Raw genomic sequence first — 25,745 nt, forward strand, 5'->3', positions numbered from 1 at the left:
GACTTTGGACAACATTGGCTTCAATTCATGTGATTTAAGCTGCAAATTTGATTTTTAATTTTAAAATGGCTGAGATCCTGGAAGTTACCAGTGGAAGTACCAGTCTTTGAATCAAAAACATTTATTCATGGAGTTCTCGTCGTGGCTCAGTGGTTAACGAACCCAACTAGTGTCCATGAGGACTCAGCTTCGATCCCTGGCCTCACTCAATGGGTTTAAAGATCAGGCATAGCCATGAGCTGTGGTGTAGGTCTCAGATGCGGCTCAGATCCTGAGTTGCTGTGGCTGTGGTCAGGCCTGCAGTTGACCCCTAGCCTGGGAACTTCCATATACCACAGGTGCGGCCCTAAAAAAAAAGATGAAAAAAATTTACTCGGTGTCTGCTATATCTAAGCTAATCTGAATATATAGAAGTGTCCTCAAACTACTTATTTTTCAGTGTTGAGACAAATTCAAATAGGAGATATCAGACCAAATATAACAATTAACTAGACTTTATCCTCTGGTGAAATAACAGAGCTTATTGCAGGAAATTTATTTAATGACTGATTGTTTTAATATTTCTTTTGCAATCCATCATCAAACGTACTCCAGCCTAAAAAATACCTGGTCACTTCATAAAAGAAGTCGCTATGTTGATATTGTGATGTTACAATTTTGAAGGTTTAACAAAATACAAAAACCAAGGAAGTATCTTTGCAAATAAAATTCAGCTAACTTCAGCTGATTTAATTCCCAAGTGTCTTCTTAATTTTTTCTTTTTTTACTTAAAAAATTTTTATTGGACAAAGTTGGCTTACAGTGTTGTGCTGGTTTCATGTGTACAGCAAAGCAAATCAGTTATACATATACACAGATCCGTTCTCTTCAGATTCTTTTCCTTCATAGGTTACTACAGAGTATTGAGTAGATTTTCCTGAGCTTTACAGTAGGTCCTTTGTATACAGTATGTGTCTATGTTACTCCCAAACCCCTAATTCATCCCCCCCACTTCCCCTTGCTAACCATACGTTTGATTTCGAGTGTCTTTTATGCTTTAGTGACAGAATGATTTTCTGATGGCATCAATAGCAGAAGCCATCACAACATGCAAATCAACTGTATTTCAACAAGTTTTTTTGTTTTTGTTTTTTTTTAAATTGGGAAGTTGTTTTCAATACCTCCTATGGCTTTTTCTATCTATTCCTTTAGCCTGCCTTTCCTTTCTTCATAGCAGCTTTGGCATTCAGAATTTTTCTGCTTTCTCCCTTTTTCACATAATGAAAGTTTCTTCAGTTCTTTGGAACCTATCAGCAGAAATAAAATAGCTCCTCGCCTTATATACATGTAAATAAAAGATTGCCTGACTCAACCATTTGGATACACAATCCCAAATCTTAAAGTTTTAGAACACAGCTACTCAGTGGATGTTTCACTGATACTTTATAGTCAAAGCCTATAAGAATAAACATTATTTGTATTTTTTGTTAATGGTCAGTCATGATTTGGCTTAATAAAATCCCCAAATAAGAATGTTTTCCAAAGAGAACTGTGTCAGAAAGTCTAATTAAATTTGCTAGCAAAGTCATGTTTGGAGTGACTGTTGTCAATAGCACAGAAAAATGATGTTCGGTTATTTCTCTTAGCTAATAAGAATGTTAGGTTTTCCGTTTAAATGAGTTTTCCCTTCTATTTACAGATCTTTTTTAGACTTTAGGGAACAATTTTGGTATTCCTGCTATTAACCTGTTTCAAAACCAATTGTTTCCCCAGTCAGCATTATTTCTTGGTACAAATAAGTAAGTGTCACAAAATGAACCCTGTGTTCAGATTTCGAAGCAATCAAACTTGACAAATGTGGCAGTTCCTTGATGTCTGCAACTAACCCTACAATAATAGTAGGCGGTAATGGACACCATTTAAAGGACTAGTTTTTGTTGTTGTTGTTTGTCTTTTTAGGGCCACATCCATGGTATATGGAGGTTCCCAGGCTAGGGGTTGAATCGGAGCTGCAGCTGCCAACCTACACCACAGCCACAACAACGCCGGATCCTTAACCCACTGACTGAGACCAGGGATCGAACCTGCAACCTCATGGGTGCTAGTCAGATTCGTTTCCGCTGTGCCACGACGGGAACTCCTTAATGGACTTTTAATTTACATTTATTTTAGGGAGCTATAGGGAATAAAACATGGAAAGTAAAGAATTAAAGCATTCTAAACTTTAGAAAAAAATGCATTATTAAGCGTGAAGCATTCAATTATAAGAAAGAATAGAATTAAATTTTCTCTTGAATTTTAACTATAAATTGTTTCATTCAGTGCTTTAATATAAATCCCTAAAGCTTTTTAGAGTAGGATATTCTCTTCGTTTTTATTTTTTAAAACCTATATACATTAGAGGAATTTAACATTTTTAAGCAATAATCCATAAACAATATAAACATAATTTCAGTTCTTTCTTAAGAAATTGTAGTGCCGGAAGTTCCCGTCATGGCACAGTGGTTAACGAATCCGACTAGGAACCATGCGGTTGCGGGTTCGATCCCTGGCCTTGCTCAGCGGGTTAAGGATCTGGTGTTGCTGTGAGCTGTGGTGTAGGTCGAAGACGCAGCTTGGATCCTGCATTGCTGTGGCTCTGGCGTAGGCCGGCGGCTACAGCTCCAATTCGACCCCTAGCCTGGGAACCTCCATATGCCACGGGAGCGGCCTTAGAAAAGGCAAAAAGACAAAAAAAAAAAAAAAAAAGAAATTGTAGTGCAAAATCCAGCTGATCATCAGATAAGCGCCACTAAAAAATATTGTACATAACAAGATAATTCAGAAAGGTGATTAGTTGCAAAATAAATATCAAAATCAGTAACATTTGCATAGAAGAGCACTAAGCAGAAAAATAATGCAAGTCAGTTATAACCCAAGAAAATTTAAAAAGAAATACCTTTAAAAAAATAAAAAATTTAAAGAAGAAAAATAATGGAAAATTATTCTTGCATTTATGTTAACAACAAATACATATAAAAGAGTAAGAAAGGAATACAACAAGCAGATACATAATTCTGTGAAGATCACAAACCTTTCTATGGGATGCAAAAAAAGACTTGGAAATAACTGACTTGGAGTTCCCACTGTGGCTCAGCCAGTTAAGAACCTGACTTAGTGTCCACAAGGATACGGATTCAATCCATGGTCTCACTCAGAAGGTTAAGGATCTGGTGTTGCTGTGAGCTGTGGTGTAGGTTGCAGACATGGCTCAGATCTGGAGTTGGTGTGGCTGTGGCACAGGCCAGCAGCTACAGCTCTGATTTGACCCCTGGCCTGGGAACTTCCATATGCTGCAGGTGCAGCCCTAAAAAGCAAGGAAAATTAAAAAAAAAATTTTTTTTAATGTCGTACTCATTAAATCTGCATTTACAAAAATCTAGATCTTTTAAGTTAGTCAGATCATTTTTCTAAAATGGTTTCATCAATTATTGTAATATAGTTATTCTAGTGTTTGGATAACTGTATATATCAAATATAGTGTCATTTCTAGTGTTTGGATAAGAAACAGTGAAAAAGAGGAAACATCTAACATCAGCTGTGGCCTTCCCGATTTAATAAAGACACAGAGCAAAAATTATTTTTACATTGCATAAAATTCTCCAAAACAGGCCCAGTTCTGTTTCATTGAGAATTGGGGCAAGGGGAGCTTTATTTAACTCCCGTCCCTAAACTTACAACAAACTAAATTCTTCGCTCCTCATTTTGCTGTTCCCCACCGCCTGCTGAATTATAGTTATCTGTAAAAATGTTTGCTGTGCCAAGATATCAATAGCAAAGCAAGAATTAATTGTATTCTCAATGCATATTACCGCGTCTTGCATATAATAGAAGCACAATAAAAATTCTGCATTGTCCTGAATATGTTCATCTGTATTTGTACAACATCCTTCCATATGGTAAAAAACTGGAGAATCTTGGGGAATAGGCAAGAACTTTTTTTGCCACACCCATGGCATGTGGAAGCTCCCAGGCCAGCAATCGAACCCAGGCCCCAGCAGTAATGAGAGCCACAGCAGTGACAACACCAGATCCTTAACCTACTGAGCCACCAGGGAACTCCAAGAACTTTTGAGCCATAATCTCCAGGAGCAGTAAAGCAAATAAGTTTTCCAGAAATAAGATTTTATGTATCTGGCTTTATATCTTGATTCTGCAACTTTTTAGCTATGGACCTCTGAGAGTTTTATCTTTCTATAAAATGGAAATTATAATATTCACCTACTAGGATTTTTGTGAGCAATAAAAGAGAAAAGTTTAGTAGAAGAACCCATTATAATGTCTCCTCTGGACTACCAATCAATAATATTTATCCTATGAACCAATTTAAAGCCATTTTTAAGTTACTGCATCATGTCACTTCTTCTGCTGACCATTTTATATATTATCTAATCCTCATGACATAGTTCTTCTGTTTATGGTTTTTTTTATTAAAGTATAGTGCATTTACAATGTTGTGCCAATTTCTGATGTACAGCAAAGTGACCCAGTCATATATATATGACAATGTTTTAAGTCAGCAATGATACCCTAACTTTGCAGGTAAGGAAAGATTCAGAGAGGTTAAATGGGTTGCCCATGGTCACACAGCTAGGAAATAATAAAGCTAGAGAAGCTCTGGATTACATTTTGTGCCCTTAGCCACTATACCATTTTTTTATAAAGCCCAATATCTTAAAAAACTGCAAATCATTGTACTCCAAGAAAGCTGTATTCTAAAACTTAGATGCTACACAGATGGAGATTTTGAAGAAAACAATTTAAAAAATCCAGACTTCCTGGATGACAAGTTTCGCAGGAAATTCTGGAGTTGAAAAAGAGCCTGTACTTGTAGAGGCAGGATTTAGAAAATGTCAAGTGACTTCCAATCCCTCTCTCGATTCCAAAGTTTGATTCTAATCTACTAACTGATGACTATTTTCACTTAAATATCTCAGAGATTTTTCTAACTCAACAGATCAAAAATTAAGTTAATCCGTCTTTGGAGTTCCTGTCGTGGCTCAGCAGTTAATGAACTCAACTAGCAACCATGAGGATGCAGGTTCAATCCCTGGCCTCCCTCAGTGAGTTAAGGATCCAGTGTTGCCGTGAGTGGTGGTGTAGGTCGCAGATGCAGCTCCGATTCGACCCCTAGCCTGGGACTCTCCATATGCCATGGCTTCGGCCCTAAAAAAGACAATAACTAAATAAATGGTTAATTAACTGATTAATCCATCTTTTTTTTTTATACCAAAACTTCTGTATTACTTTCCTCCCTATTAGGAAATTACTTTTTCTGTGTTAAAACTAAACCTGTGGACTGGAAGAAGCCCACCCCCTCTTAATTGCCCAACTCGGACATCTAGAAGTCCTGCTTGACCCTTTTTTCATAACCGCCTTCTCAAATCCCTCCCTTCTGCTTCCCATTTTTCCCACCATCGAAGGGACACGCCTGGTGGCCAATCTGTTCTCTAGCCTGTGGCCAGGGGCTCTTTCCAAAATGCTCTTTAGATCAAGTTACCTCTCTGGCAAAATTCTGAGAACTTTTCTTTGCCCCGAGGTGTGGAATTGGGGGAATAAATCTTCTAGCAGGTTTTATGGTCCTCGACAGGTGTCTCCTCCCCACCCTCCCCCAACCTGGGCGAGAGCCCCCCGGCCTCCAGCAGCACAACTCCTAACGATTTGGGCTTTTTGTCCTTGCTTCTCTCTGGCTGGACTGTGCCACCACCCTCATCACCTCACCCCACCCTCATCAGCGTGACTGGTATGTGCACTGTCTAGTCCCAGATAAAGAAGGTTACCAATGTACTAAGGGCAGAAATTTATCCTCTTCCAATTGGACTCTATGCTTTTCCGCATCAAGCCTAATGAACAAAATTTTTTCTAATGGAAAAAAAAATTATATTTGTCTGTGTACATATGTATCTACCTACCCACCTCCTTACCTATTTATATTGGTAGATTGTGCACAAAACTAACGTCCAGTAAGAGAGTTAAGTCTTTGACTATGAGTAAAATTTGTTTTTCATTATCTAGTTTCAGTTCCTACATAGCATTGACTTCCAAAACACTAAAGGAGTTCCTGCTATGGGTGAAGACTCCGTCTGCAGCAGCTTGGGTCACTGCAGAGGCACAGGTACGATTCCTGGCCTGGCAGTGTGGCTTACAGGATCTGGCGTGGCTGCAGCTATGGCTCAGGTTCAATCCCTGGCCCAGAAATTTCCATATGTCCCTGTGAGGCCATTAAAAAAACCAACCAAACAAAAAAATGACACTCCGGAATGTTGGCATGACCGCATGGAAAAAAACATTCTGTAGCCTATCCCTCTGTTTTTGGCTTGACCAAATGATTAAATATCTTGAACTCCAATTCTCAGCCAGAAGTCAATTTTTTTAAAAAAGCTAAGTACATACATTTAGGGCCAACACAAAGATTTTGAGGACCTGTTCTATGCCAGGCACATTGCTGGGTCCTAAGGAGAAACAAAGACTTAAAACAAGACCCCTGGTCTTTAGAAGCCACAGAATACAGAGGCTGATAATATTTACATTCAGTGGGAACATGGGAGAGGATCCAGTTCAGTAAGGCACTCAATTAATGCATTAAAAGATATAATCGGACTTTGATACACTAATTACTACCTTGCTGGTTTACACAGGAATCACATGCAGCATCCTTTTTTGTGGCTGAAATTCTTTTCCAGAACACAAACTTCCAAGAGATCAGCCCAAGATGTTTCGATTTCAAAAAATATTGCCTCTCTGTCTACATGCATCTGACACATATATCAATTTTAATAAACCAGAACACATTTTGGGGAAAAAAAACAATTAATGCCATATTAAATAAAAGGCAACTGATTGATAGAAGCAAAGTCACAACCCGAGCAGCTGCAATTATTTGAGCTATTCCGTTTTTATCCCAATGCTAATATGCCCCTGAATTGTTTTAAGTGGTTTTAAGGCAACGAGGTGATGGTTTTGCCACAGATTCAGGAAATCATGGTTTATTGGCCAAGTCACTGACCTTCCAAGATCCTGAGCTAAAAAAATCCCATTAGCACAAGTTGTTTTCCTGTGAACTTGATAGAGCAACTCAGAACCTGAGCGAGGAGATCTGAAAGGCACCTTTCTAAGAAACAATTGATTTGCTTCATTTCATTGAAATGGCTAATGCTTTGATGGTTCCTATTTACAATGGCTTGTCCTGCTCTTCAATGGAGTTGATGTGTTGGAGTCTTTAACACCATAAACTTGATCAGAACTTCCTCAGCAATAAACAGACGGGTTGTGAGGGGTGCACCCCGCCTCGCCAGGCCCCTGGAGCCTATTTGCTTTACCAATTTGTAGCTAAAGGCATGAAGAACAGTGTTCTTCATGCTCAGCCGCTCCAGGTGGTTGAAAACAGTTCTGGGAAACGCAATATGCAAACTGGTTTGGGAGCCTGAAAGATTTCAAAGAGAAGGAAATTTGACCTTCCCTGGGAAAAGGCTGGGGCTCCCTTCAGTCCACTTTGCAGCATGAAGGTTTCGTAGCTTTCATCCAAGGCACGAAGACAGCCTCTCCTTCTAAGTCGCTTCCGAAACAAGTCAGAAAACCAGCACCCTGGGATTCGAGGCTGTGCATTTTTGTCTAAATGCCGAAGAGGTGTCAAACGTCGTGGTGACTTGGGTGGAATCCCATGGTGATGAAAGCAGGAGCACACCCCCCTCTTCCCCAGTAGAGCACGTGAACCCGAGGACGAAACTCAGCAGCTACAGAGGGGCCTGAGGGCATCGGTTCGTTCTCTCTTTTCAATTCCACTCTGATGGAGGTGTCAGTGTATTTTTTTTTTTCCTTGACTCTTGACTAGCACATCCAATTTAATCATGACCGTGTTCAGATCAAGCCAATCCACGAGAACAATACACAGATTCAATCTGCTTTTTCTTTTTTGAAGGTTTTCATTAAATAGGTATGTCCTATGACAAGGGACAGAATCTCTCCCCAGTGACCTGCCTATTAGTTTGCCAAGTGATTTTGTCATCGCAGGACTTGGGTCTGCGTGATCAGGTCACCACAAGAGATTCCTACACAAACCCTAAAAATAAAAGAATTCTACTGGAGGTGGGGTGTCATACCCCAGTACCCAGAGATTAAAAAAAATGTATCCTCCACAAGCATGTGAAAAATCCTTGACAACTGATAAATACCATTCCAACTTCCACACATTCCTGCCAACAAAAATAATTATGTGTATTTTCCATAAGAAAATCTCAGGCCCCAAATTAAAACATCTTTTTATAGCTCAGAGTGGACTCTCAACGAAATTCTTCCGTGACTCCCTGCCCGATTTTTAACAGACTTCTCTGGCATTTAACCTATTTCCTCTCATGATGAAAAAAAGAACTGACTCATAAAATCTTCATAAAATTCAGGGCAATCATGGAAATACCATAGTAAAAGTCACCTCATGGAGGAGACGGAAGACAAGATAAAATAATTTTGTCAGGATTTCTTAACTACTTTTAAAGCGAATAAAAGTAAGCGGCTCAGGAAGGGTTCAAATCATTTGGAGCACAAATTCAGAGCTGTAAGACGGATTAGGAAGCTACTGCGTGAAGCTGTCCATTACCAAGAGAATGTCACCAAAGAAGAGCTGTACCTGTTAAGGGCAAAGCCACATTTTAAATCAAATTAGACCATAACATTAGAAACTGAATGTATTTCATGACTGTAATGTCTGTTACGTGTATGTATAGTTGCGAATGCAATGTGCTGCTTTTCTGTGTGCGATATCCAGGTTACCCAAGCGAAACAATTAAAATCTCCTTATGGTCAAACATTTCAGTATGTATTGTTATATGTATTGCATAAAATGTGCAAACGATTTTTTCCTTGGTTTTCTTCTTTAAGAAACCAATTAAAGAGAAACTATGTAAGTAAACAAAACATTAAAAGGATAGTGAATTAAAACAGAAGTATCTGTAGTGATTTAATAATCCCAGTATTTCAAAATATATAGATACAGACAAATAATTATAAAGATGAAAAAGTAAGCTGATGTCTCCAAATATTTATATATGTATATGTGTATTTATACACTTTTTATCTCTCAACTCAATAGATAATGATCCGGTAGAAAAATCATGGACATTCTGTTTTATTTCAACCCTGGTTCCTAATCTAGGCAAAAATGCTGAAAAAAATTCTACATCTATGGCAGACTACCTCACTGGATTTCTAGTTCACACTTGAGAAATTAAGTTATTTCTGCTGTTTGGTTGGTCTGTCGCGACCAAAAATCCTTCCTGCTCCAGAGATAATTTATGTAAAATGATCATATTACAAATGACATACCAAAAACACATCAAAAGAAAAGGACACCCCCCCAAATTACATGTCTAGTACAAAATAATGCCAGTTCTCTTATGTCTTTGAAGGAGAGTTAGTGTGAAACTCAATCCACACAGTTGTGAACGAAAGGTAGAAATTTAAAGAAAGTAGTCCTTGATAGCAACAAAATCCCCAACCTATGAAATCCAATCAGACAAGGGAAGAGTTAAAATCTGAGAACTCCCCAAAGCTTAGATGACTTTGGAAACACAGATCAAAAACAAAGAGACGGAAAGTATAATTAACTCCATTACTGCTCAGTCAAATGAAAACAGCCGTGACGTCCTTTCTTATTTATGACACCAGCAAATAGCTCAATTCCACTCCTGGATATTGCTGCAGGACAGCGCTGGTTCCACAGCAGGTGAAACAGAAACAAGCTGCTAAAATTTATGTCACCGGATCATGTTATAGATAGAAGATTGATGCAGAAGTCCCATAAAACATAAGTAGCTTTTATATCTTCTTATAACAATTCTCGCTCTCAAGCAAACCAACATCTACACATAGAAAACTGTCTTTTTCTAAAGTGCATTTAGAATCATGAGAAGCCGATTTCCTTACATATATATTTTGTCTGAGATCTTGGAATTTACCAAAACAATAATGAGATCTTTGTGTCATCAAGCCATCTATCAACATTTATGAAATATTTCCATCTCTGAGTTGCCCTCCTTAGCAAATTAGAAAATCCGTCAGGGTGGTAAATAAGCAGCATTGTACAGAAGATCCAAGAGGAAGAATAGCAAAAGGAATATTCACGGCACTGGCATTTTTCCTGAGATGCTGTCCAATTCCTTCCCACCACTTTTTTTACTTTTCCAGCCAAATCTTACCCTTTGGTATTCCTACTGCCTAGAAAATACGTGGCATGTAATCGATCATATATTTGTCTGCAAAGAATCTCACCATGCATATATGTTCTACCCAGACTCTCTTATATTTCTTTGTCTATCATCAGTGCCTAGTTCAGGTACCTTGTTTGCAATAGATGCATAATATTGAGTTGGTTGCCTGATTTCCTGAGTTTGATGAATTGTTTTGCAATGATCTAACTCAGGAAGTCTCTTCTTCACTGCTGGTGGGAATATAAATGGCTACACTCATTTGGATGGTAATCCGTTTTTTACACTATGGTCAAGAGCGTTCACGGAGTTCTGGTCGTGGCTCAGTGGAAATGAATCTGACTAGTATCCAAGAGGACTCAGGTTCCATCCCTGGCCTCGCTCAGTGGGTTAAGGATCCAGTGTTGCCATGAGCTGTGGTGTAGGTCGCAGACATGGCTCAGATCCAGCGTTGCTTTCATATGCAGGTGCGGTCCTTAAAAAAAAAAAAAAAAAAGTTCAATGATGGGAATTCCCTCCTGGCACACTGGCTGAAAGAGCAGGCATTGTCACTGCACTGACTCAGGTTGCTGCTGTGGCATGGGCTTCACATCTGGTCTAGGAATTTCCACATGCCATGGGCATGGCCAAAAAAAATTCAATGACAAATTGCAGGGCATAGTTTGTAAGAACAAAAAAGAGTAGAATGATAACTAGTGCCATTATCTAATGAGTGGATTTTAGGGAGGAGGCAAATGTGACTAGAGAAGTGTGATGTTACACTCTGATTGAAATACTATATTTATTTATTTTTGGTCATTTCCGTGGCATGTGGAAGTCCCTAAGTCAGGGATCAAACTCTCACCACAGCAGCAACCCAAGCCACAGTAGTAACACCAAGCTACCAAGGAACTCCTTAAAACACCATTTTTAGATGGACTGGAAAATCAAAGAACTGGAAAATAAACTGACAAAAATCAGGTATACACAGGAGATGCATGAAATCCTCTTCTTTTACAACGGTCTCTCTGGAGATTTTGTGTAAAATCGACATTTATGGGAAGTTCCTCTGTGGTGCAGTGGGTTAGGGATCCTGCGTTGCCTGCGTTGCTGCAGCCGTGGTGCAGATCACAGCTGTGGCGTGGGTTCAATTCCCGGTCTGGGAACTTCAACATGCTACAGATGCAGACAAAAATTTAAAAAGAAAAATAAAATTGATGTTTGTGAATGTCAGATGTAGCATTTAATTTAAAGCAGAAATGAATCAGACTGGTATCCATGAGGACACAGGTTCGATCTCTGGCCTCGCTCAGTGGGTTAAGGATCCAACGTTGCTGTGAGCTGTGGTGTAGGTCACAGATGCAGTTCGGATCCAGTGGTGTTGCTGTGGCTTTGTCATAGGCCAGCAGCTGTAGCTATGATGTGACCCCTAGCCTGGAATCTCCATAGGCCACAGGTGCAGCCCTAAAATGACCAAAAAAAAAAAAAAAGTCACAGTGGCAATTTAAAAAGTTTTAAGTGATCCTCTTAGAAGCCGAATAGCAGATGGAGGAGGAATAATTATGCCACGACCCTATCCTATCCTGGAAGGCCACATGGCTGAAGACATTCTTTACAGTAAGCGTGAGTTATTTTCATAATTAAAATGTTTAAAATGTAGGAGTTCCCACTGTGGCTCAGTGGTTAACGAATCCAACTGGGAACCATGAGGTTTCGGGTTCGATCCCTGGCCTAGCTCAGTGGGTTGAGGATCTGGCATTGCCGTGAGCTGTGATGTAGGTTGCAGATGCGGCTCGGATCCCGTGTTGTTGGGGCTCTGGGCGTAGGCCAGCGGGTACATCTCCAATTTAACCCCTAGCCTAGGAACCTCCATATGACGTGGGAGCGGCCCTAGAAAAGGCAAAAAGACAAAACAAAACCAAAAAAAAAATGTTAAAAATGTAAAAAAATGAGGAGTTCCTGTTGTGGCGCAGTGGTTAATGAATCCGACTAGGAACCATGAGGTTGTGGGTTCGGTCCCCGGCCTTGCTCAGTGGGTTAACGATCTGGCATTGCCGTGAGCTGTGGTGTAGGTCGCAGACGCGGCTCGGATCCTGCGTTGCTATGGCTGTGGTGTAGGCTGGTGGCTACAGCTCCAATTTGACCCCTAGCCTGGGAACCTCCATATGCCGCGGGAGTGGCCAAAGAAATGGCAAAAAGACAAAAAAAAAAAAAAAAAAATGTAGAAAAATGATAATATCCAGCACTCACAAGTGTATGGGGTAAATAATGGTAATAACATTTTTATTGAGCATTTAATATATACCATGTACTTTGTTCCATGCTGAATATGAGCTATGGCATTTCATCTTCACCACAATCCCATTAAACTATTATGCCCGCGTTTTAGATGAGGAAACTGAGACCCTGGTGGTGGTGTGGGGTGGGGACAGTGCTTGTCCAAAGTCATCCACAGCTCACAAATGTGGGACCCAAGACTTGAACTCAGGCAAGCAAACGCCAAAGCCACCCTCCAAAATCGTTCTTCTCTTCTGCCTCTACTTGAGCACGATGTGGCAGAGAGGATAAGTCAGTACAAGCTTTCACCTAATATTTTGACAACGTGTCAAAACTTTCAGCGTGTACACTCTTTGACTTGGAAATCCTCTTCCTATATATTTACTCTAAGAAATAATAGTAAATATGCCCCAAGGGATAGTTCAAAGGAAGCCCATGTTGCAATGCATGGGAAAGTAAGAAAAAAAGTATCAATAGCCATCAATAGACGATTGATTTTTAAAATTATGATATATTCATATAATATAATACTCTCAACTACACTAATTTACTTGAAGGATTAATTTAACACAGTTATATCGAAAAGGCAAGTTGTAAAATGATATGCATATATGCGTTTTGGAAAAAATAAAAATGTACAGTCATAGAAGACGGTTTGGAAGGCTCTTCCCTGCAATAAATACCACTTCCTGGGGAGATCCTTTCTAATAGCTGCACGTAAGTAGGACCTCTCCTGTTGATTTGTTATCACGATTCTGTTCTCAACTTTCATAAAAACATCATACTTGTGCATGTGCTTTCTTGCCTATTTTTTGTGTCTTTCCCCAGTTTTATGCTGACAACAGGAACCACATCTGCATTAGCTGCTTCTGTTTACCCAGGCCCAGTGGTACAGAATATGCGCTTCAGAAATACTCGCTGAAGTAATGTCAAAATTTGTTTCCTGGTGATTTTCATTTTCTGCTTTCTACCTTCATCCATTGTTTCAGCTTTGATGAGGTGAAGGGTAGGGATTGCTGGCATAATGATGAGAAGAAAAAGAAAAACAGTAGAGCTATTTTTATTGTGGTAAAGCCAAGCAATGAATTAATCGATTTTGCAAGGCAGTGGCAGGGCTGATGAAATTAAAAACCACACTAGATTTGCAACCACAAGACCGGAGTCTGCAGCCTGCCTTCCCACTCAGACATCTACAAGCCCGGGGTGTCCGTCTCTTAAGCCTCTCCTGTGCTCTTTTACTTCTTCTTCAGCTCCTTGGAAATATTTATTCTCATATTTATTTGCACAGCAAAGAACTGGGCTACCCCTGCCTCTAGGAAGCTAAGGGAATCTTCCAGTCTAACAGGCCCTAGTGGACCAGAAAGAATCAAGGAGCAGAGGCTCCGGAGGCTCCAGAGGATCTGATTTTGGGGGGATTTTGTTTATTTCGGTTCCGGAGTACCATTGGGAGGTGGAGGTCAGCATTTAAAGGGCGGCAAAGCCTGCTGGGCCTTTCCTTCTCAAAGAGAATAGGCTAACCTGGCCCCGCCTCCCACTGTCAAACAAATAGTCCCTCCATTGATATTCGTTGCAAAAAAAAAAAAAGGAATCTGTGAACATGTAAATCATTCTTTTCACTGGTCTTGTGCTGCGGCAATAAACATCCTAAAAATCATAACAGAAAAAAATGTAAGATTTGATAAATATCGGATTTAGAGAAGAAAAAAATGTATTTATAAATTAATTTGTTTTCGGTATAAGACCTTGTGTGTAAGGTTCCAACGCAGTGAATTTTTACAGTGAAGCTATAAACTCTAAAATGGGGATTAGGAACGTGGAGACTATAATTTATAATACTTGCATAGCTTTCAATTATTCAGGTGCTCAAAGCCCAACAAATTGAATAATGAACAGGGGTAATGAATTGAACGCTGAGAAGATGATAACAGAGAACCCTGGGAAGTCACCGCCGAGGCAGTCACAGACGAAAGTAGCCCTGAAAGAAACAAACTTGTTTGAAGGACACTTTTTTTTTTCCCCTCCAGCCGAAATATTTATGGAACAGGAAGGCGAGGAGGAATTGCTTTTGAAGAAATGCCTGTTCGAGGCAGAAAGCTGCTCAAAGAAGGGATTTCAGATGACCAAACAGAGAATTAGACTCATAAATTGGCCTGTAACATTCTCAGAGAGGGTGGTGCTCTCTTCATTATTTTTAAGCACGCGGAGAAGGGGGGAAGCCAGCCGTATACATTATTAAACAGCACCGCTTCAGATTTAGTCTGGGAAATGCCTTGATAGTCCACAGATCCTAAAGCACGGGGTTCAGAACCGTCGTTCAAGTGACCCTGCAGATGAGGGAGTTAAATAATGAAACGGCTTCTGAGCTGGCTGTTCAGACCCCGGTAGGTTGGTGCAGACCTGTGTCTGCAGGTGACGGTGCCAAAGGAAAGATGCCCGCTTAGCGTCGCTAACCCTGACCACCGTCTCTGCGGTCACTGATTCAGATACAGACCTGCACGACATGCCTTTGGCCCAAATCATGGGAAGATTCAAATTCAAGGAATGAAATAACACCATTGGCAGCAACGTGGATGGGCCTCGAAACTACCATACGAAGTGAAGTTAGCCAGGGGAAGACTAGCATCATAGGGTATCACTTATATGTGGAATCTTTTTAAAAAAGGATATGAATGAACTTTGCAGCAAAGGAACTGACTCGTCGACTCTGAAAAACTTAGGGTTCTCAAAGGGGACAGATTGGGGGTGGGAGGAATGGACAAGGGGTTTGGGACTGGCATATGCACCCTGAGGTGTGTGGCATGACTGGCCAAAGGGGACCTGCTACGCAGCACAGGGAACTCCACCCATATTCTGTGCTCACCTACATGGGAAAAGGATCGGAAAGAGAATGGATGTGTGTCTATGGACAATGAATAAATAAATACCATTAGCTAAAGTCAGTAAAAACTAACAATCCCCCCCACCCCAAACCTCCACCGCGATCACACAGACTACTCAGTTTGCACGCTCATCCTCTTCCTGTGTAAGTATATTTATCAAAGCAACTTCAAAAGCATTTGTCTTCTAGACTCTTGCAAGCTAGGAGATGACACTCCATAGGGATGAGCATATAGCCCGTGAGGTCAACGTAACTTGTTTCAGACCTCAGCTGTTTAGTTTGTCGTAGGCAAACTATTTAACCTTCTGATATTCAGTTTCTTCATCTGAATAATGGGCATAGTAACAGTATCTACTTCATCGGATTATTGGGAGTATTAAATAAGATGTGCAAAGCATTTAGTTCCTGGTCCATGGTTCACAACTCAATAGCATTAGTTCTTATTACTGGCTAAAGCTGCATTGGCAAGGCTGTTTCAGCATAGCTGAGACACTGGTACCTGGCTCCACAAGTGCAAGCTTTGCCGTCCCCACAAGAACTATTTAAGTGATCATTGTTGGCTCAGAGCTTTCGGTGGGAGCTGTTGCTACTGAACCCTTAGAAACAGTTTTTTAGCAGCAACTTGGAAATATTCATGCAGACAATGAGTGTTTATTTACCCCTGACAATTACCAAAGGGACTCATCAGTTTGAAAAGAATTGTTAAATATGTGTTACTTTTGCTAAACTGTTGTACCTACTGTACAGTTTGGGTTTGATTTTTCTGATACTAATTTTGCTCTACCTGGGGGGGAATTCATGGTAATTATCCCGACTCTGTCCTGGAACTCCAAGGTCCACAGTGCACAGCTCTCTGCCAATTGTTCTACCAAGAAAATTTCACAGAAAATTCTCCGTGGTATATTACCACTCAGAAAATAGGAGTTCCTGCGAGTTCCCATCACGGTTCAGTGGGAACAAACCTGACTAGTAACCATGAGGATGCAGGGTCGATCCTTAGCCCCACTCAGTGGGTTAAGGCTCAAGTGTTGCTGCAAGCTGCAGTTCAAGTTGCAGAAGCAGCTAGGATCTGACATGGCTGTGACATGGCTGGCAGCTGTAGTTTCGATTTGACCCCCAGCCTGGGAACCTCCATATGCCTGTGCACCCCCCCACCCAAAAAATAGGAGTTCCCTTGTTGTTCAGCAGGCTAAGGATGCAACATTGTCAGTGCTGTGGCTCAGGTTGCTCCTATAGCCTGGCAACTTCCACATGCTGTGGGCATAGCCAAAAAGAAAAAGAAAAAAGCAATAATTTAAAACTATTGCGAGGCCTCAGGAGTTTTCTCAGATGCAAATGTAAACCTACCAGAATATCTGGAGTGTTTTGCTTTTTGGTTTTGGTCACTCACTAATCAAGGGAACACTGAAGGTGGAAATTTGTAGGAAACTTAAGGATTGTTTAATCTGACCGCTTGATAATAGAAATGAAGAAAGGGAGGAGGATCAGGAGAGGAAGCTGTGCTGCAGAGAGCCAGATGGAATTTCTTCACGGGCTGTCGTAGCGTAGTTTCACCGACGCGGATGGTGGCTGCTGAAAAGTCCAGGAAAATTTACATGTGGCGAGTATGGAACACAAAGTATACACTGTTACTTACCACTTTTAATTTATAATCCCTAGTAACTTACGGGTCTCTACATATCGACACAAATACATGGGCTTCGGTTTCTTTAAGATAAAGCTCAAGACACTTGCTCCATAGAATTCTCTCTATATGTAGCATTCACATGCATACATCAAGTATTTCATTTGTTCTACATACATCAAGCATTTCATTTTTCCTTTTGCTATTTATATCTCTTAAATCTTCAATTTAAAGTGTAGATATTAAACGTGGGAGCCTCCCCCCGCCCCTTTTTTAGGGCCACACCAAGGTCTATGGAAATTCCCAGGCTAGGGGTCAAATCAGAGCTACAGCTGCCAGCCTACATCACAGCCACAGCCACACCAGATCTGAGCCGCGTCTGCCACCTACACCACAGCTCATGGCAATGCTGAATCCTTATCGCACTGAGCGAGGCCGGAGATGGAACCTGCATCCTCATGGGAACCAGTCGGGCTTATTACCCTGAGCCAAAACGGGAACTCCCTCCTTCCCCTTTTTCAATCACCTGTAACACATGGAACATGTTTGTCATAGGTTCCTGCTGCACACTGCCAACGGAATGACTTGTAAAGGGAAGCATTTCAAACTACTAAAGCTGATGCCCTAGTAACTCTGAACTTTTGGAAAACTCAATGTTCCGTAATAATCCATATGGGAAAAAATAATATATATATGTAAAGCTGATTCACTTTGCTGTAAACCTGAACCTAAGGCAACACTGTAAACCAATTGTACGCCAATAAAATATAAAAAAGAAACCTTGGGAAAAACGTTTTGTCTAAGAGTGACCTGAACAACCTAAGGACAGTTTTTCACGATATGACCTTGGATGAGTCAATTAACATCTTTGGACCTGAGTTTCCTCACCTGCAAAGCCAAGAGGTTGGCCAGCGTGACATCTAAGGAGCCCTCCGGGTCTACCGCTTCTGTGATTCTGTGTTACTTCGTTACCGTGGTTTCCCTGCCCAGTGTTGGGGAGAGCCATCACCCCTTCTAACAGCCATTCAATCTTACTTCCAGAAGCCAGGTCCCACCGGTGTCGCCGTGTCAGAGGGTGCACTGTGTGTTTCAAATGCGAGAATTCAGCGGTGGGGAACAGATGAGGATCGATGCCCCTGTTATGGCCACAGCTGGGAAGCAATCTCAACCCTTATGCAGAGGGGCACTTTGCTCTGGGGCTGGGAGCACGTGAGCCTGCAGGAAGGTCAACACCACGGGCAGGACATTCCCAGCACAAGAGCTTGTGTTTGGGGACGACTTTAGCCGCGATGTCTGTCCCTTAGAGTAAGTATTTAGTCTGGAAAGAAAAAATATGTACCCCTTGGTCCAAGTGCATTTAGAGGCTTCCTTCCTGTCCAGCAAAGGACAGAAATGAGTCCTGTGAAATCCCAGATAAAGAAAAAAATCCCCCCTTGGCTCCCCATCCCTCGCTCTTCTTCGCTCCAACTGAGATATGCAGCCAGGATCCGGAGTCTGTTCTACCTTCTGGATGCCCTCAGAGAGTACAGAGACTTTGGAAGAACTAAAACTCCCCCCCCCCCCAATCATAAAACTGTCAGGAAGAGACTAGGCCTCTGCAGCGGGGAAGCAAAAACAAGGGAAGAAAGTCCATTTCAGCAGGAGCAGTGTGAAGACTGACCTCAAACAAATCTTACTCGGTGAGAACATAGCAAGAGAAATAGAGGCAAAAAAAAAAAAACAAGGAAACCCTGCAGCTGCACTAAAGAAGGAAAATGCTGCAGGTTTTCAACTGAAGATAAGTTGGAAGGTTTTAGCACAACAGGTTTCACTGACAAAGTAGGGTTACCAGTAGTAGTTACCTCGTGACACGCCAGTGACTCACCCAAAAGCCAGAGAAAGAAAAGGACACGTAGAAAATTATAGGAAATGACACTCTCCTCGCCTCTCTAAGCCCCTTTATCATGTCTTTTTCTCAGTTGCCCAAAGCGTCCCTATTAAGACACTGTTAACATTGACCAATTAGCTGCAAGAACAAGCAAGCCGCTGGACAAGTGTGCCTATTTGAGAGAAAAGGATAACAGAACATCTCTCAGTGATGGCAATTTTAACATTGAGCAGTTCCAAATAATCCACTGGTCCATCTGAAGATCCCCCACTTTGCTTGGAAAAGGTTGTGTGTATGTTTTCCTTTTTAATTGAATAACGAGTTAGGAATCTCATGGCTCATGTCCTAAACCTGTTCTGTCTCATTATCTTCATTATTATTCATTCTATCTTTCTTTCACTTACTCTCTCATTCCTGCAATAAAACATATGAAGAGACAAAATAATGATTGAACTAGATTATCAAGTCTGTGCCTGACTCAGCAGATTTATCAAGCCTCTATCTGACTCTTCTTAAAAGCCAGCTGTGGGCGGGTAACTTGACCTCTTCAAGCTTCGGTTTCTTCATCTGTCAAACAAAAATAATAGCAGACTCCTAACCGAGTATGATATATAAAATACCTGGCATTTAGCGGGATCCCAATAAATGATAACAAGTGTTATTATTATTATCTTTACCGTCATTATTCCCCGGGTCCTATACGCTACCTTCCAATTAGGCACACATCGTTCTACTTTGATGAAATTTTCAAGCCCAAGTGAAAAGATTATATTCCCTTAATAATAAAGCATCTTGTTTTTCTTATCAATGTCAAAACTGCAAGAGCACAGGAGCGGGTGGTATCCTGCTTTGCCAGAGCTCGTCAAGGAGTCGGTCACCAACTGGAACACTAAAGACAGTCGGTAACAGCGATCGTGCTACCGGGTACTGAGCTCGTACTGCATAGAAGACCCCAGCGAAGGACTTTACATGCATTGTTTCCTTTAATCCCTTTCCAAACCCTGCAAAGCCCCCTGGGACACTGGTATTTTTATCCCCATTTTCCAGATAGAGCACAGGGATGCTGTGGGGAGTTGCTGAAAAAGAATGCGTTACCTTGTCAATGTTTACACAGTCAGTAGGCAAGTAAACCAAGATGTGACACCAGTCCCTCCTAGGACAAAACTGTATGCTTTTACACAATTATAAAGGTCTAGCTTTCTTCTGAAGAATTCAGAAGCATTTAGAAGTTTAGAGAAGGAAGGAATGTGGGTTAGCACAAGACCAACTTTCAAGAAAACGTGTTCTCTCCACTTGGTAAATCCCTGGGTATGGAGCCCAAGACACATACACCTCCAAGTGCCCCAGAGTGATTCTGGTTACTTTTTGAAAACCATTGCTGATCCCAAACCCCATTTACAGTTCTAACATACATACATTTGTTTACATTCGTCCTTGATCAATATTATTTCATAGCAGTGCTTTCCCATAAAATACTGACTCCCAAACCTTAATTATTTAGATGATGTATAAATCATCATTTTAAAAAATTGTCTCGAAATATATTTCGATTGAGTTTCAAACATGTATTTTGATTGAGTTTCAAACAGTGACTTCGCTACAGTAATTCTAGCTGTGATTAAAACATTCAGATTTGAGAGTTCCCATAGTGGCTCAGCAAAAATGAATCCGACTAGGAACCATGAGCTTGCGGGTTCGATCCTTGGCCTCGCTCCGTGGGTTAAGGATCCAGCATTGCTGTGAGCTGTGGTGTAGGCCGGCGGCTACAGCTCCGATCGGACCCCTAGCCTGGGAATTTCCATATGCCGTGAGTGTGGCCCTAAAAAACAAACACATTTTTCAGATTTATTTTTCTATATTACTGTCCTCGCATTCCTTTTCCGAGGGGAAATTTGGACAACTTTCTTATAACAGATAATTTTCTCCCATCTCGTTTCCTCAACCATTTAAATTACTTTTCTCTGACACCTCTGTGGTTCTGTGGATTGTATAGTTATGGCCCCCAGTGAATCACACCTGCCAGCATGCAGATTCTTATTAGGTCTACATCTAGATTGACTCTAGACTTGGCCTTGACTTGTTTGGATCCGTAGGACATCAGCAAACATGAAAAGAGGGCAGTGCATTAGACAAAGCTTGGGCTTTGGAGTCAGCAAGACCCAAGTTCAAATCAGAGATTTTTTTGTTTTGGTTTTGGTTTAGGGCTGAACCCACATCATATGGAAGTTCCCAGGCTAGGGGTTGAATTGGAACTGCCGCCAGTCTATGTCACAGCCAGAGCAATGCCAGATCTGAGCCAAGTCTGTGACCCAGACCACAGCTCACAGCAATATCAGATCCTTAACCCACTGATCAAGGCCAGGGATCGAACCCACGTCTTCACGGATACTAGTCGAGTTCATTATTGCTGAGCCACAATAGGAACTCCCTCGATTTTTTAAATAGAACAAAATCTCTCAGATAAATACATCAACTAAATATTGATAAGTATATCAATTGAAATAATCCATGGCTAGCTACAATATTCATTGTTTTTGTGCTTTATAGCTTGATTCGACATCCTTCATAAGTGTAGTTTTCATTTCATAAAATGAACACACAAAAATTCAAATGAAGAAAAATGCAAAAAAATAAAAACTTCCCATTTGCTATCACCTTACCTCAGTAATCATTAATAGCTTGGTGCCTAGTCATTCTGATATATCTCTGAAATCTTGGGCCTGTGTTATAAATACTATTTTGTAATTTGTCTTTTTTTTCAGTTAAGACTATGTTGTAAGGAGTTCCCTGGTGTCTCAGTGGGTTAAGGATCTGGCATTGTCACTGCTGTGGCTCAGGTCACTGCTGTGGTATGGGTTTGATTCCTGGTCCCAGAATTTTTGCATGCCACAGGTGTGGCTAAAAAAAGGAATATACTGTGGTGAACATCTTTAAATATCTATAAATATATTCCCAAGACTTTTTATAGTGCCTGTACCATATTCCATTTTATATTAATATAGGTATTATAATTTAATCAATCCCAGTGTTAACACCAAAAAGTAACTGAAATTTTATTTGGAACTCTAAGCCATATATACAAATCAAATCAGTCATCAGACTTCAATAGAAAAAAATCATATTAAATTTAATAAACATCTTCAATTCACAGACATCATTCTGAAAACTTAAAAAAAAAGAACTAATTGATTAAATACGCATTTGGCTTGTAACTTACCAGTGCCCAAGTCCCTGGCTGGGAATGTTTGTTGACTGAAGAAGTTTATCAATGCAATTGCATTAGTGGCATTCATGTTGCTCTGGAAAAGCAAATCAACCTAGCTTTGTCCTGGAAAGAGGCACGACAGGCACAGTGAGGAAGTCAGATCGTTTTTTTCACTCCTAGACTTGGAGCAAACTGTGTTTTCCAAAGCTGATTTATAGCTTGCCGCAAGTAGAGTTGGGTTGAGAAAGAGATGCTGATCTGCTGAAGCAACTTGATCCGAGCCCAGAGAAAGCTGGAGAACAGCATCCCTGCTCTGAGAGAGGAGCTTGGGACCAAGAAAGCCAGCCTGATAGGAAGCATCTGTGTTTATAATAAGCCTCTCCCTTAAACCAGACCAAATCACGAGGGCTCCCTAGCAATCCTCCAGAGAGAAAACCAACTCAACCCAAAGCAGGAATTCACAGCGATGAGATGTAGAGACTCAGCGCTAACTACTCACCAGACACGTACTGAGGACTGCCAGGGGTCAGGTACTCTACGCCTGGCTTTGCAATATCTAGCTCATTCCGTTCTCACAGCAACCCAAGAGATGGAGATTCATATTATCCCAAGAAAACATCCCCAACGTCCATCAACAGGTGCGTGTGTAAATGATCGTGATGTCGTCTCACAAAGGGAAGTAAATACAACCATAGAAAGAAACAAACTCCGATCAGAGAAAAACGTGACTAAATCTCAAAGATAAGGTGACAAGCGAAAGAAGCATATGCCCCCATGGCATTACATCTACATGATGTTCTAAAACAATCGAAACTAAGTTCTGGTGGCAGAATGCAGAACAGCTGGGCAGCCCTGAAAGCCGCCCGGAGGAGGCGGGGGAATGTGTACCTGATAAAGGAATTGTCCCCAGCTCGATGGAGGTGGTAGCTGTAACACTGTGTCCTTTATTCAAATGTCATTGGACTGGGCACTTAAAACCCATGCCTCTATAAATAATACAATAAATGCGAAATTAAACAAAAATTTGAAAAAAGAGTAAAAGGACAACGGTCACTTTTATTCGGACGATACCTACTCCATGTTCTTGTGCGATGGCTTGCAGTCTCATCAACCTATTTTACAGATATTTTAACTGCCCCCCTCCCTCCCAATTCACACTAAGTATGAACAATGAAGAGTCTCCTGGTGACCGTTTTCACTGAAGAGCAAATATTAAGTGAAAATATGGACGGGGATTTGCAGTCTACACACCTTTCTCCATCATTTCTACAATAGTTTCATTATTTTTGCAGGTATTCAATGATGACGGATGAGTTTTCAAAGGGTAAACAGTTGGTGTGTACGATTCAGCACATTAAACAGGTCTCATGGTCTCTTTACTCATCTTGAAGTTGATAATTTCTAGAAATTTTGAATTGAGGGGTTTCTGGTTATTTTCCAATGACATTTAACAGTTAGACTTAAAAATACAGAAGAAAGCATTATAAGTTTTATCCAAAATGATTATGGCCATCATTTGAATAAAATACAGATTTTGCAAGCTATAAAGCATATCATTACTACATACTGGCCTAAGTAAGGTTTGGTTCACAAACTATAGCGCTCTAACCAAGTCATTAAATCGATCTAAAAGGGCCTCATTTGAGAAGCAATAAAATTTTTAATCATTTTATTATTAAAAGAGTGTTTAATATGTAGCTAATTAAATGCCAAAGGCAGGTTATCTGAGTTTAACCTTCAAAAGGAAAATGATGTATCAAAGTCAGCCTCTGGCATCATGGGATAGAAATGTCATCCTCATAATCATTGCGTGACAACTAGCTGGTGGCCTTTTCTAGAGCTATAGTGAAATTACCTGATTAAATTAATAGCCATTTAGATGTTTTAGGAACTGCACAGACCTATACTAAATGAAAATTAGGTCCATTACATTTTCTGAGGGGGCTAGAGAGACCCTAAAATAAAACACGTATGCCACGGCCCACATTACTTCGATGAAGCAATTAAAAGCTCTTTCTGAAAAGCGACTGATTCCTGATAATGTACAGACAACTGGATTTACACTAATGACCAGAGGTAAGTTGGGTTTTTTTTTTCCTGCTTGTTTTTCCCTATCCTCAAACAAATTCTGAGTTTATTTAAAAATACAAAATTAAGACTTGAACAATATCCCCTAAATATATAGCTAGATTGCTGTTCATAACTATGAGCAGTGATTATATGCAATGAGCAGTGATTATATGCAAGCAAAAGAGTGAATTTGAAAGTAAAACAGAAAATCATTCTAATTAGGAATTGACCAAACCGTTTTTGAAGCACTCCAGGAACCAGCTTATAAACTATTCAGTCTTAAATGTTTGGAAAGAATACAAAAAGAATTTGTCTTCTTCCCTTACTAAGTGTATTCTTTCACATGAAATCCAGATCATCACGTGACTAAATAATGTCAGAAAATGCAAGCATTATATTTATTAACTTATTCAAAAAGCTAACTTCTTTCCTCCAATATCCCCCATAGCAAATGAATAGAGATTACGCCTAAGTTTTATGGACAGAAGGTGTGGTCACTGCTATATGCCAAGTACCTAGAATGGCATCTAACACATAATAGACATTCCAAAAATATTTGTTGGATTGAAGGCAAGCCTGAATTTTTTTTCTCAGTTTGAATTAATAACATTTATTTAAAAGAACTGGAAGTCCCTTATTTCAACAGCATGTTATAAAATTAAATATTTGGCAAGGAATTTTTGTTCCAGTGCCATTTGATATGCAACTACATAATAAATGAACTGCATCATTTCATTGTACAAGCTTCCTTTATTTATGATTAAGATTTTGCTTAACTGTTTCATACTTATCAAGGATACAATGTTGTATCCTATTCATGAACTTTGGAGTTTAAAACAGATACAAACTCTTCCCATGATTTTTTAGAATCCTTCTTGTGGCTATGAAGCTTAGAGCTCCTATAAGATGTGGTGCTATTTAGAGGTAAAATCCTCCTCTTTACACACGGACAAGAATGTGTAAACAAATTACTCTTTGAGAATCAACAGTGCTTACATCATAACTTGGTTGAATGTGAGTCAGTCTTTATTCACGGAATCAACATTTACTGGGGACTGACAGTGTATCTGTATCATGCTAGACACCGTAGAAATACAGAGATTAATAAAACAACCATTGTTTTAACTCTTCTGTAAATAAATAAGCAACACTGAATATCAAAGAGTGATCAAAAATGTACACGAGCAAAGTTAGAAATGTGTACAAAGTGCGATGGTGATAGTGAGATGGGAAATAATGAATGGATGGAGGCTAGCTGGGAAAGAAGTTCCCAGATTTGGGAACACTGCTTCCCAGGTCATGAGCTAAAATACCCTGTTTCGTTCACAAGCAACCTCCTGACCAGGGCCCACCTGGAAATGGATACAGGAAGGGAGAAATGAACACATCTCCGCGGGAACCAGGTCTTACCCTCTCCCCTTATAGCATAAAAGAAGCCTGAATTCTAACCAGGGAAGCTGGTTCTTTGGGACACTGGTCCACCGTCTTTTCAGTCTGCTGGCTTTCTGAATAACGACACCATTCCTTACCCCAACGACTCTTCTCTCGATTTATTGGCTTATCGTGCGGTGAGCAATAGAAACTTGGGCTTGGTGACAAGGTGGTGCTAAGCCTTTGCATTTTTAATA

Source organism: Sus scrofa, chromosome 10 (assembly GCF_000003025.6).
Source record: "Sus scrofa isolate TJ Tabasco breed Duroc chromosome 10, Sscrofa11.1, whole genome shotgun sequence".
Lineage (NCBI taxonomy): Eukaryota > Metazoa > Chordata > Mammalia > Artiodactyla > Suidae > Sus > Sus scrofa.